The following is a 13233-nucleotide window of genomic DNA, read 5'->3' on the forward strand; positions in this document are numbered from 1 at the left end:
CAATTTTAAAAAGTGTAATTCTGCAATATTTTGTCGGTTGCATGAACTTGTAATGTCAGCAGTCCTTGCTGCTTTTCAGTTTGTTGTTTCTGTAGTGTTTGGTCTTTTTTAATGTTCATCGTTTTATGTAGGTTTTTTGACCTAATATTTTCTTTATTATATATTTATTGTACTTGTGTCTTTGTTATGTGTAAATCGTGTTCTTGTGACCTAAATATTAAATGCTTATGACTTAACATTCTCCCGGCCGTTGAACAGGTGTTCAACCGTCGTCCAGCTCTATAGTAAATTGTCTTGTAGTAGGTTCGGGAATTGAACTTCTTGTAGTCCCTCTAAGCTTTGGCGTCCAAATCGACCGTCTGTGTCGCATGATGATAATGCCTATCGGTATCAGTATGATGACGGAAATGGCAAATGCTGTGTATGACATAGTTGTCTGGTGGTCCAGTTGGTACGGTGCATCTTTTCTTTGTAGATCGGCTAACCGATGTTGTAGGATCTCTAATTCTGTGTCGTCTATACTTGGTGATTGGGCCCTTAACCCGAATTCTGATGGTTCCTCTATGGGCTTTAGGGGCTCGGAGATATTTCCGAATCGACTGAACGAAGTTTGTACTTCAGTGGTCATAGTGCCGAATGTGGTCAAACTTATATTGAAATTGCGTGCTGTGCAACCAATGGGCAATTTCAGTATACCAGTCGCCTTTATGTTGACTGTTGATGAAACTCCACTGCATACTGCCTGAAGTTCCATGGAGTCCTTGGTCGCGAAGATCCATTGGTTAGATTGGTGAGTTTTTAACCACACCGTGCTAGAGTGCACAGGATTTCTGTGACATTCTGTTCCAGTCTTGTTATTAAATAACTGGAATTCGCATCGACTGTCAACATTGTATGCCGTTAAGTGATTGAAACAAATATGCTGCTCAATTTTTATAGAAGTGCATCTTTTGAATTCGTCTTCACTAAACCCAATAAAGCGATCTCTATGGGCATTGACAGCTATGATCGGTGTCTGAAGATTGTACAGCGTCCAACCTTTCGATTCCCATATTGGAATGGGCACGATGCTGAAGACATCCAATAATTCTGACGACACCAATGGTATTGTGATTCGAAAAATGGCGTGAGTATCAGTCGTACTGCCTTGCGCATACATTATTTTGTATAGCTGAACAACATCCGTTGTGGCTACTGGCAAGATCTGGTCGGGTGGTAAATGATCCCGCATTTGGTCGAGCTGGTCTCGTAACTGTGTAGGTGATATTAAAATTGGACTGATTGTTTTGTGGCGAGCATCAGTCAATACATTAGATATCTCACTCTGCATTCGCTGTAAACCATTTGCAAGTAGATTCAATTGTGTCGTGAGGATCATAAACGCTTGCTCTAAATGTGCGCCTTGGTACTGTCCTCGTTGCTTATTTATGAGGGTCATCTGCTGTTCCAAAGATCGTAAGCGGTTGTTGGTAGCCAACCTTCCCTTTCGCACCAAATTGATGGTGGAGTCAACAATGGACGTCTGGTTCTGAAGCAGCTGTAGGAGGAAGTTCTCATTACCCTTCACCTTAGTGATAGTTTTGACCATCTCTTCTGCGTATGTGGAATCGAGTACACCGAATAATGAATTGGCCATAGTTCCAACAACATTAAACGGTGATCTACGTTGCCGAGAGTGATGCATCAGGTTATTTCCTGCCTCAAGTTCTGCAATTATATGTTTAAAATGTTCTAGGATGGAACTGCATGCTGCTACGTTGGTCAATTCCTGGCATTTGTGTGCGAGTTCCGTTACTCCACCTGAAAGTACCTTCATATCATTCCAGTAGGGATCCAAGTCGTAGTATACTATCATCGTCCATTCTGACACTACCATTCTCGTGGTTCCCAACCGTTCGTAGAATATTCCTGGCTTATTACTGAACTCCGTTACCTTAATTGGCGTTGCCATGGCTAGTGGAAGTAACAACATAAGCGCTAGAATCACAGGCATTGATGAGAGTGTTTCCTTTTTGCGTTGTACAGGCGGCTCATCAGACTGGTCCGCCTTGAGGATGTTGTCTAATGGGTGCTTGTTGTTGATTTCTTCTGGGAACAGTGGCGCTAGCCGAGTCACTGGTCTCTTGAATACTCCAGATGACGTTTTGATATCCACTACCCGAACGAGGTTGTCCGGTCCGGGATATGTTTTGAGAACTCTTCCCATAGGCCAGCTCATTACAGGCACGTTGTCCTCTTTTATAAGGACTAACAATCCCTCTTTAATATTCGGAGATGCATGCTTCCATTTGTGTCGATTCTGAAGTTCTTGCAGGTACTCACATGACCATTGTTTCCAAAAGGCGTGCTTCAGTCGTGATACCAGTTCCCATCTTTTTACTAATGGTTTGCCGCCCGGAATGATGTTGGTATCAGGAGGAGCAGTTAGTGGTTCTCCAATCAGGAAGTGTCCTGGCGTTAAAGCTGATTCGTCAGTGGGGTCTGATGACATGGGAGTAATCGGCCGTGAATTGAGGATCGCTTCAACTTCAACGACCACAGTGTTGAGTTCTTCAAACGTCAAAGACGCCGTGGCTGTAATTGATACTAGCAGCCGTTTTGCGGATTTCACCGCAGCTTCCCATAGGCCACCGAAGGATGGTGCTCGTGGGGGAATGAATTTGAAGTTTATTTCTCTTTTGTTGCAATGCTGAACTATGGAGTCCTGCGCATTGGTTGAGAAGATGCTGGTTTCGAGCTCTTTTAATTTATTGTTGGCTCCAATAAAATTTGTTGCATTATCGCAATGGATTGTCTGGCACTTCCCTCGACGTCCAAGAAACCGGCGGAGAGCGGCCAAAAAGGCGTCTGTTGTGAGGTCGCTTACCAACTCCAAATGAATTGCTTTCGTGGCGAAGCAACAGAACACTGCGATATAGGCCTTGTCGGGACGTTTTCCTCGAATCTTGTGATGAATCCATATGGGGCCGCAGTAATCTACTCCAGAGTTAAAGAAGGGCCGAGCCTGTGTGACTCTCTCGCTCGGTAGATTTCCCATGATTTGACTCATTAATTTGGGCTTGACTCTGGTACATCGCACGCAGTTATGTACAATGCTTCTTGCCATTGTTTTGTCATTGATGATCCAATACTGTTGCCTAGCAATGGCGCGCAAGGCTTGTAATGCGCTTGTTGTAACTTAACAACAAACCAAATGCCTAAAAGTAAACCTCATTTAGTGAAGCTGGGAATAACCGAAAATACAAAACAAAAAAAACAAAAAGCTTGGTTAAGCTTAAAGTTTCTTATCTATTGATAATCAATTATCTACCCAGAATTGAGCATTTAAGTATCGGTCTAAGCATAGAATAAGCAGCGGCCAACTTCTTTTCTCTTGTGGCTGCTAAGATAAGCGCATCGCTCGCGGTTAAACTCCAGTATATATTTAACCCCCGGAAAAAAAAAAGACACGTGGTGGGGAATTTCCACATAAGTTTCCCAAAACTAAACGCAGAGGGAAGTGAGCAGCGCTCAGTGTATTAAAAGTGAATTACATTTTTGCGGTGCCAATTCAAGGTAAATAAAACCTTTGTCTTCGGCCTCACGCGTTTTTTTATTCGACTTATTTTTTTTTAGGTCGAATTGGCACCCAGTAAGAACCCATTTGTGTATTGTTCTTACATTGGGAATAAGTATACAATCCCCCAAGCAGCCAGTTTACCCTAAGAAGGGCTTCCAGCGCCACGCCGCGGGATCTGATGGATTTATTATAAATTAGTGTGAGAGACACAATTTTCTTTTGGGATTAAGGTGCATGTGCAATAATTTTCCCTCATTAATTAAAACCCGCCAATGGCCAGCATATGCACCCGAATTATTCTCATCCAATGACGTCACTCATCGCCCAAGACAGTTACGCTTGTCCCGTATTGGTTTCCGGAATTATTAATTTGATTTAGTTATTTTTATTTTGGTAGTATTTAGTTTTTTTTTGGAGCTTGGCGTTTAATAATGTAAGAAAATAACGTTTCCAGTTCCCTTAATTTTGTATTTCTTTTTTTATTACTTAAATACTAAAACTGAACGGTATGGAAATATTAATTAATTTGGTGAATATATATATATATACATACATAAAAATAACCTCTATGCCCTAAAATTATAGATTCATCGCTCAACCCGACAAAAGATCTTTTGGACGTGGAAATTAAACTCGATGTAAGTGAAAAAAAAAACTCATTACCCCAAATTAAATATTGTTGGTGGTTAGGCTGATTTTTCTCAGTGTAATAAAAGCTTTACCTGAAAGATTTTTATCTCCCATACGGTAAAATCGAACCACGCGGTTGCAATTAAATACCGAACACCGGTACACTGAAAGAAAAGAAAAAAAAAATAAAAACGAAAATTTTTCTGGCACGTGCTGGCTAACAGATGATTATATATATATATTTTCCTTTTTTTTATTCCCAATATTTAATAATGGCCTTCCGCAATGACATCAAAGAAAAATTTTCAAAAACATTTCTTTTCTTAAATTAATTAAGAAATATTTAATAAAAATTAATGGAATCTTGGAACATTATTTTTAATACTCTTGCCGTGTTCCAACATTAAAAAAAAAAAAAAAAAAAAAAAAAACCCTTGCTAAAGTTAATCATAAACCCTTGCTATCAAATTTGAATTGGAAATGAATAACTTACTATGGAGACATTTTACGATATACATTTAGGAAATAATATTAGAGAATACCCGCTATGGAAGACAAGATTCTCTACATAAACATGATTCTTGTTATTAATTTTATATAGACATATAAAATATTATTGCCTATTAATGCGACTTATTATTTCTTATACCAACTTATAAAGATATAAATTCTAAGATAATTTGTTTTCTCGATTATAACCTATCTAATAGATACATTTAATTATATAATTGATTTATATAATTATAATTTATAATTTAATTTAGTTAATTATAATTTAATTATATAATTGATTTATCTTTTGCCTTATGCAACTTAATAACCATGAATAAATTTTATAACGTTTAAAAATGAATTGCTAATCTATTATCTAGAGGAGTCATGCAGGATGAAGATGGCAGGTGAAATTAATTAGCCGGATTTTCTTTGGGATCATCAAAAAATTATTTCGCGGACTTGGTGATCATGGAAGGGTGGGCAACGGCTGTGGCAAAACATCCGCTCAGCTTTACATCGTCTGCTGCAACTCCACCAGCGCAGTCGCAACGGCCTTAATTACTCTGAATGTCGAAAGCAATGCAAGAATCCTTTTTATTCCCTTTCCCAATATTTCCTTCAGTACGTACTAACCCCCCCCCGCACGCGAATATCTTTTAAATAATCGATTGATAACTGCGAGCGAGTAGCACAAGGACCCTAGGGATCCACTCCCTTCTACCGACCAAAAAGCCGGAACCAGCGCGTGCAACCTCCTTGCAGCTACACAACCATCTGCCCGCTTACATGGTTACATGTTACAATATTATTTAATATGGCGCCCAACATGGGGCTAGCCGTTTAAGGCTGCCCAGGAAAATAAAATGTACAAAAATTAAAATATCTATGTCATTCCATCCGACATATACCCTCGTACGTATTAGTTAGTTTCGGATGCCACTTCGGATCCAAGAAATTCTCATAGACTTCAAGGCCAAGTGTTTAACTCCGATAACTAGATACTGTGGTTAAGCTTCGACTACCTGGATGCGTTACATCTTTAATTGGATATAACTCCGGAGTCATCGCGGCTTAACCTAGTCCGGTGTTTAGGCAGGGCTGGTAAAGTTTAAGCGCAATTGAATTGGCGGATTTCAAGCCGCAGTCATCCCTTAAAACTTCCATCCTGTGCTGTTCTCCGTTGGGGTTGAGAGATAAATCTGAATTGGAAAATATCTTTGTCTGATGCAGGCGCCTTTCCAACAGAATATCCTCTCTAACCTAATCCCCTGTTGTGGCTCGAAGAGTATACGGACTAGGAATATATCTTTTTCTGATAGAGACACTTTTCCAACCGAATACTCAATCCTTATATTCAAAGCCTAGTAAATACTTCTGGAAGATGTCCAATGATTCGGAAGATGGGCCGCCGAAGTTTTACGAGGTTAACGATTATAAAAAGAATTAAGATCTTGCAACACTTTCGTTCATATAAAGACAAAAATACAAATTAATTCCTATCAGCCAGAAGCAGAATGCATGACTCCTAGATTTTGTTTTGAAATTTTTAACTCTTAAATTCATATATTCTTATATTTTTATTTTTATAAATTTTATAAAATCTTATTTTTATAAATTTATTCTATGAAGTTGAAGACAGCATATTCCACATAGTAGGTAGAAGTAAACTTAAATTCAAAAAAAAAAAAAGAAAAATTATTACTTATACTTATACTTAAATTATACTTAGGAAACCCCGAAATGGTGTTATCCCATAGCACGGAGAATTTGTCTCAAACGAGTGATACAGGAGAACATTGTTTCATTTGCTCCGAAATAATAGTTTACCAAGCGCAATTATTATCTACATCTTGTGGGCATATCTTTCACCGTGCGTGTTACAATTCCAAAGTAGGAAAGTCAAAAAAGTGTCCCGTCTGTAAGCAGGAACTAACGCAATCTATTCGGCCTCTGTGGAAAACCTGAGTTCAGATCGATTATCCACTACAAGCACCATCATGGCTTCAACATCTCAATCCCTACAGACTCGACTTCAAACAAAACGAATGGCTGCCGTACAACAGTCAGAGGTTCCTAATTCAGACTCGAATAATATGGTTCAGACTATCACCAACCAACCGCAAGAACCCACCAATACGGCTGAAACGGTACCTTCAACTCTTGCCGAAGCAATAAAAGCAGCCATGATAGAACAAACTCAGATGATAGCTTCTAGCTTAACCGATCAGACTAACAAGATTATTCAAGCACTCTCAGGTTGTCTTCGTGATAGTAGTTTAGCGGGTTCAGCCAATGAATCTCCATCTAGTAGGCAAACAAGGGCACAATCGGGTTTGCCATTTCAGAATCCACCGGAAACAAGATCAGAACCTTCCATGGGATTACCAACTCAGTTGCCGCATCGGATAAGCCAAATAATGGCAAATTGGAAACTCAGATTCACTGGAAGGTCTTCTATGTCAGCTGAAGACTTTATCTATCGTGTAGAGGCCCTGACGATCCAAACTTTAGAGGGGGATTTTAATTTAACGGCCAAATATGCCAGTAATTTGTTCGAGGGTAGCGCTAGCGAATGGTTCTGGCGATATCACAAAAGTGTCACTGTACTTACTTGGCCAGGTCTGTGTCAGGCCCTTCGTGGACAATTTAGCGATGATAGGACCGATAGGAGTATTAGGTCAGAAATAGAACACCGCAAGCAACGTCATAATGAACTGTTTGACGATTTCTATGGTGTCATAGCGGCCCTAGCCGACAAACTTTCAAACCCATTGTCCGAAGCTTCCCTAGTGGAAACATTAAGATATAATTTGTTGCCGGAAATTCAACATGAAATATTGTACGTCCCTACAACTACTCTCAAGGAGTTAAGAACAGTGGTCCGCACAAGAGAAATGTTCTTAAGAACTGTCTCAAAACCGAATCCCCTATCGACTTCTCGACCCACTCCTAGGCGACAAGTCAATTCTCTTCAGAACCCAGAGGTGGCACCTTCATCAGATGAGGATTCAGGTCAGGACGAATACGAGCTCTCTGTGCTTGAGGTTTCCTGCTGGAATTGTTCCGCTAAAGGTCACAGATATCAAGAATGTCTGGCTGATCGAAAAATATTTTGCTATGGTTGTGGGAAGGCCGATACGTATAAACCTACATGTCGGACATGTAACCCAAACGCTCAAAAAAACTATCAAGGGCGTGCACCACAGAAAAGTGCACGCAAACAGTTAATCAGCAGAGCGACCAATACAGAGTAACACTTCCCGACGACCCCATTTCTGTAGGCCCCCTACCGCAACCTAAATGTATACCATTCCCTATATCTAAGATAGACGTTAAGAGAAAACGGTCTACTGGTCGTCGAGAAGCTTTTAAAAAACAATGTAAAATAGAAAAGAAATTAATCCTTTCATCCATATTAGATAATCCTCTTGACTTACGTCCTCACGCTCAAGTGATGCTTTGTGGAAAGTCTGTAGTTGGATTAATGGACACTGGTGCTTCTGTAAGTTGCATAGGTGGTAGGTTTGCAAACGATCTACTTCAGGAAAACCTTAAATACAAGTTAATGACCTCCAAGATCAAAACTGCTGACGGGAAAAGTCAAACTATAGTCGGAAAATTTTCAACTGACATTACTTACCGAGGAGAAACAAAAACCTTGTATTTTTATTTAGTTCCTACTTTAGTCGAAGACTTATATCTGGGAATTGACTTTTGGACCGCCTTTGACTTACTCCCAATGCATCTGTTAACCAAAAATCATAATCTAGCCTCCATTAGCGATCCAAGTATGAGAGAACTTTCGAAGGATCAACAGAATTCATTGCAGAACGTTATCAAATTATTCCCGTCATTTTCTAAGCAGGGACTAGGACGTACATCGTTAATTTCACACTCGATCGATGTGGGAGAAGCTAAACCGATTAAGCAGCGGCATTATGCCGTGTCACCGGCAATTGAGAAACTAATGTATGACGAGCTCGATCGAATGCTCGAATTAGGAGTTATTCAAGAATCTAACAGCTCTTGGTCATCTCCAGTAGTGTTAGTGAAGAAACCAGGAAAAGTAAGACTCTGCGTAGATAGTAGGAAGGTGAATTCCGTCACCGTAAAGGATGCATATCCAATGCCAATAATCGATGGTATCTTAAGTAGATTGCCAAAAGCTGAATTCATTACTAGCCTCGATTTAAAAGATGCTTTTTGGCAAATACCGCTAGACCCGAAATCTCGCGATAAAACGGCCTTCTCAGTACCCGGACGTCCGTTGTATGAATTTGTGGTCATGCCCTTTGGCCTCACTAATGCGCCGCAGTCTATGTCGCGACTTATGGATAAAATAGTTCCAGCCTACTTACGTAATGAGGTTTTTATATATTTAGACGACTTACTCATTGTCTCCGATACCTTCGAACGACATCTTGAAGTCTTATCGGTAGTCGCTTCCAACCTGGCTCGTGCAAATCTTACAATTAATGTTGAAAAAAGTAAATTCTGTCGAAAAGAGGTGAAGTACTTAGGACACGTGATAGGTAATGGTATTATTAGCACCGATCCTGATAAGATAGCTGCAGTCAGAGATTACCCAACACCCCGTTCGGTTAAACAGGTTCGAAGATTCCTTGGAATGACCGGATGGTATCATAAGTTCATTAAGGATTATTCCGCTATTACTTCCCCGTTGACAGACACCTTGAAAACCAATCGGAAGTTTGAGTGGACAAGTGAAGCCCAGGGGGCTTTTGAGTCCATAAAGGCAAGCATGTGTGCAGCCCCAGTACTGCACAGTCCCAATTTTTCGCTCCCGTTCTCACTTCATTGCGACGCAAGCCACACAGGAGTAGGTGCAGTCTTAATGCAAGTGAATAAAGATGGCGCAGAGGTGCCGATCGCTTTCATGTCAAAGAAGCTAAATCGTTGTCAACGTCAATACACCGTTACCGAGAAGGAGTGCTATGCCGCTGTTTTGGCCGTGAAAAAATTTAGAGCTTATGTCGAAGGACAGGATTTCGTAATAGTTACAGATCATGCCTCCTTAAAATGGCTTATGGCCCAGGCAGATCTAAGCTCGCGTCTCGCCCGTTGGTCTCTTAAGCTTCAAGGATTCCAATTCAAGATACTTCATCGAAAAGGTACTCACAACGTAGTCCCCGACGCTCTTTCGCGAACCTTTACCGAAGACTTGTCAACCCTTGCTTGTGATAGTCTAATAGTTGACGTCAATTCCACCGAATTCGATTCAACCGAATACGATTCGCTTAGGAGTAAGATCCGCCTTAATAGCTCTTCCCTACCGGATCTCAAAATTCAAGGTAAACATATATACCGACGCTCCGAACATGCAGAGGATACCAAAATTTCCGATGACCAATGCTGGAAACTTTGGGTTCCACGCCCACTCGTACCGAATGCCATTAAGACTGCTCATGGAGACCCATTGCATGCCCACGGAGGTATAAACAAAACCATAGAAAGGCTCCGACGTTATTATTTCTGGCCTAACATGGTTAACGACATAAAAACTTTCATCAATAGTTGTGATATTTGTAAGGCCACGAAACACCCTAATCGATCGTTTAAACCTCCTATGGGAAACACTGGAATACCCCAGCGTTTCTTTCAGAAGATATTTGTTGACTTTTTGGGACCCTATCCACGCAGTAAATCGGGAAATGTAGGTATATTTGTGGTGCTCGACCATCTCACTAAGTTTCCCTTTTTGAAACCAGTCCGCAAGTTTACCGCCGACTCGATTGTGCGATATTTGGAAGAAGATCTTTTTCATTGTTTTGGGGTTCCAGAATATGTGGTTTCTGATAATGGAGTTCAGTTTAAATCGCAAACCTTTAATTGCTTGTTAAACAAATATAATATCAGACATACATATACGGCCTTTTATTCCCCACAGGCAAACGCGTCGGAAAGAGTGAATAGATCAGTTCTTTCAGCCATAAAGGCTTACATAAACCCAAATCAGAGTAACTGGGACGAAAACCTTAGTAGCATCAACTGCGCTCTACGATCGGGAGTTCATCTGGCCATAAACACTAGCCCATATAAGCTAACGTTTGGTCAACATATGGTCACGAATGGCGAAACTTTTCAACTACTACGAGATTTAGGTATGCTAGAAGATCGAAGTGTCCAATTTAATAAGGAAGACTCCCTAGACATTTTACGCAGCAAAGCCCAGAAAACCATGATAGCCCAACGCAATCGGAATGAAAAGTTCTACAACACGCGCACAAGGGACGTTTCTTTTAAAGTAGGTCAAGAAATTTTCCGACGTAATTTCCAACAAAGCAATTTCGCAAAAGGGTTTAGCTCCAAGCTGGCTCCCAATTTCCTTAAAGCGCGAGTGCGAAGGAAGTTAGGGAAGGTATATTACGAGCTAGAAGATCTACAAGGCCGCCTGATCGGGAATTTCCATGCCAAAGATATTAAGCCATAAGCGTAGACAACAAGCGGGAATCTTCCTTGTGTTGTTCCACCCCAAGTTAGATTTTAGTGGGGGGGAAAATGTAATGCGCTTGTTGTAACTTAACAACAAACCAAATGCCTAAAAGTAAACCTCATTTAGTGAAGCTGGGAATAACCGAAAATACAAAACAAAAAAAACAAAAAGCTTGGTTAAGCTTAAAGTTTCTTATCTATTGATAATCAATTATCTACCCAGAATTGAGCATTTAAGTATCGGTCTAAGCATAGAATAAGCAGCGGCCAACTTCTTTTCTCTTGTGGCTGCTAAGATAAGCGCATCGCTCGCGGTTAAACTCCAGTATATATTTAACCCCCGGAAAAAAAAAAGACACGTGGTGGGGAATTTCCACATAAGTTTCCCAAAACTAAACGCAGAGGGAAGTGAGCAGCGCTCAGTGTATTAAAAGTGAATTACATTTTTGCGGTGCCAATTCAAGGTAAATAAAACCTTTGTCTTCGGCCTCACGCGTTTTTTTATTCGACTTATTTTTTTTTAGGTCGAATTGGCACCCAGTAAGAACCCATTTGTGTATTGTTCTTACATTGGGAATAAGTATACAATCCCCCAAGCAGCCAGTTTACCCTAAGAAGGGCTTCCAGCGCCACGCCGCGGGATCTGATGGATTTATTATAAATTAGTGTGAGAGACACAATTTTCTTTTGGGATTAAGGTGCATGTGCAATAATTTTCCCTCATTAATTAAAACCCGCCAATGGCCAGCATATGCACCCGAATTATTCTCATCCAATGACGTCACTCATCGCCCAAGACAGTTACGCTTGTCCCGTATTGGTTTCCGGAATTATTAATTTGATTTAGTTATTTTTATTTTGGTAGTATTTAGTTTTTTTTTGGAGCTTGGCGTTTAATAATGTAAGAAAATAACGTTTCCAGTTCCCTTAATTTTGTATTTCTTTTTTTATTACTTAAATACTAAAACTGAACGGTATGGAAATATTAATTAATTTGGTGAATATATATATATATACATACATAAAAATAACCTCTATGCCCTAAAATTATAGATTCATCGCTCAACCCGACAAAAGATCTTTTGGACGTGGAAATTAAACTCGATGTAAGTGAAAAAAAAAACTCATTACCCCAAATTAAATATTGTTGGTGGTTAGGCTGATTTTTCTCAGTGTAATAAAAGCTTTACCTGAAAGATTTTTATCTCCCATACGGTAAAATCGAACCACGCGGTTGCAATTAAATACCGAACACCGGTACACTGAAAGAAAAGAAAAAAAAAATAAAAACGAAAATTTTTCTGGCACGTGCTGGCTAACAGATGATTATATATATATATTTTCCTTTTTTTTATTCCCAATATTTAATAATGGCCTTCCGCAATGACATCAAAGAAAAATTTTCAAAAACATTTCTTTTCTTAAATTAATTAAGAAATATTTAATAAAAATTAATGGAATCTTGGAACATTATTTTTAATACTCTTGCCGTGTTCCAACATTAAAAAAAAAAAAAAAAAAAAAAAAAACCCTTGCTAAAGTTAATCATAAACCCTTGCTATCAAATTTGAATTGGAAATGAATAACTTACTATGGAGACATTTTACGATATACATTTAGGAAATAATATTAGAGAATACCCGCTATGGAAGACAAGATTCTCTACATAAACATGATTCTTGTTATTAATTTTATATAGACATATAAAATATTATTGCCTATTAATGCGACTTATTATTTCTTATACCAACTTATAAAGATATAAATTCTAAGATAATTTGTTTTCTCGATTATAACCTATCTAATAGATACATTTAATTATATAATTGATTTATATAATTATAATTTATAATTTAATTTAGTTAATTATAATTTAATTATATAATTGATTTATCTTTTGCCTTATGCAACTTAATAACCATGAATAAATTTTATAACGTTTAAAAATGAATTGCTAATCTATTATCTAGAGGAGTCATGCAGGATGAAGATGGCAGGTGAAATTAATTAGCCGGATTTTCTTTGGGATCATCAAAAAATTATTTCGCGGACTTGGTGATCATGGAAGGGTGGGCAACGGCTGTGGCAAAACATCC

At 39.2% G+C, this 13233-nt stretch overlaps 2 long non-coding RNA genes across 3 annotated transcripts; both read left to right on the forward strand.

Moving 5' to 3' along the window:
* Positions 1–3246: 3246 nt before the first annotated feature.
* Positions 3247–12260, forward strand: LOC116656376. Of its 2 annotated transcripts, XR_006507977.1 has the most exons (4): positions 3247–3555; positions 3616–3758; positions 4145–4197; positions 12191–12260. It is a non-coding gene; the product is annotated as an uncharacterized LOC116656376 (long non-coding RNA). The 2 variants fall into 2 exon arrangements; XR_004311337.2 differs by lacking the exon at positions 12191–12260 and having other exon boundaries at positions 3251–3555; positions 4145–4214.
* LOC116656377 lies at positions 11286–11884 on the forward strand. The gene is made up of 2 exons (XR_004311339.2): positions 11286–11601; positions 11662–11884. It is a non-coding gene; the product is annotated as an uncharacterized LOC116656377 (long non-coding RNA).
* Positions 12261–13233: the final 973 nt, after the last annotated feature.

Source organism: Drosophila ananassae, assembly GCF_017639315.1.
Source record: "Drosophila ananassae strain 14024-0371.13 chromosome Y unlocalized genomic scaffold, ASM1763931v2 tig00000060, whole genome shotgun sequence".
Classification (NCBI taxonomy): Eukaryota; Metazoa; Arthropoda; class Insecta; order Diptera; family Drosophilidae; genus Drosophila; species Drosophila ananassae.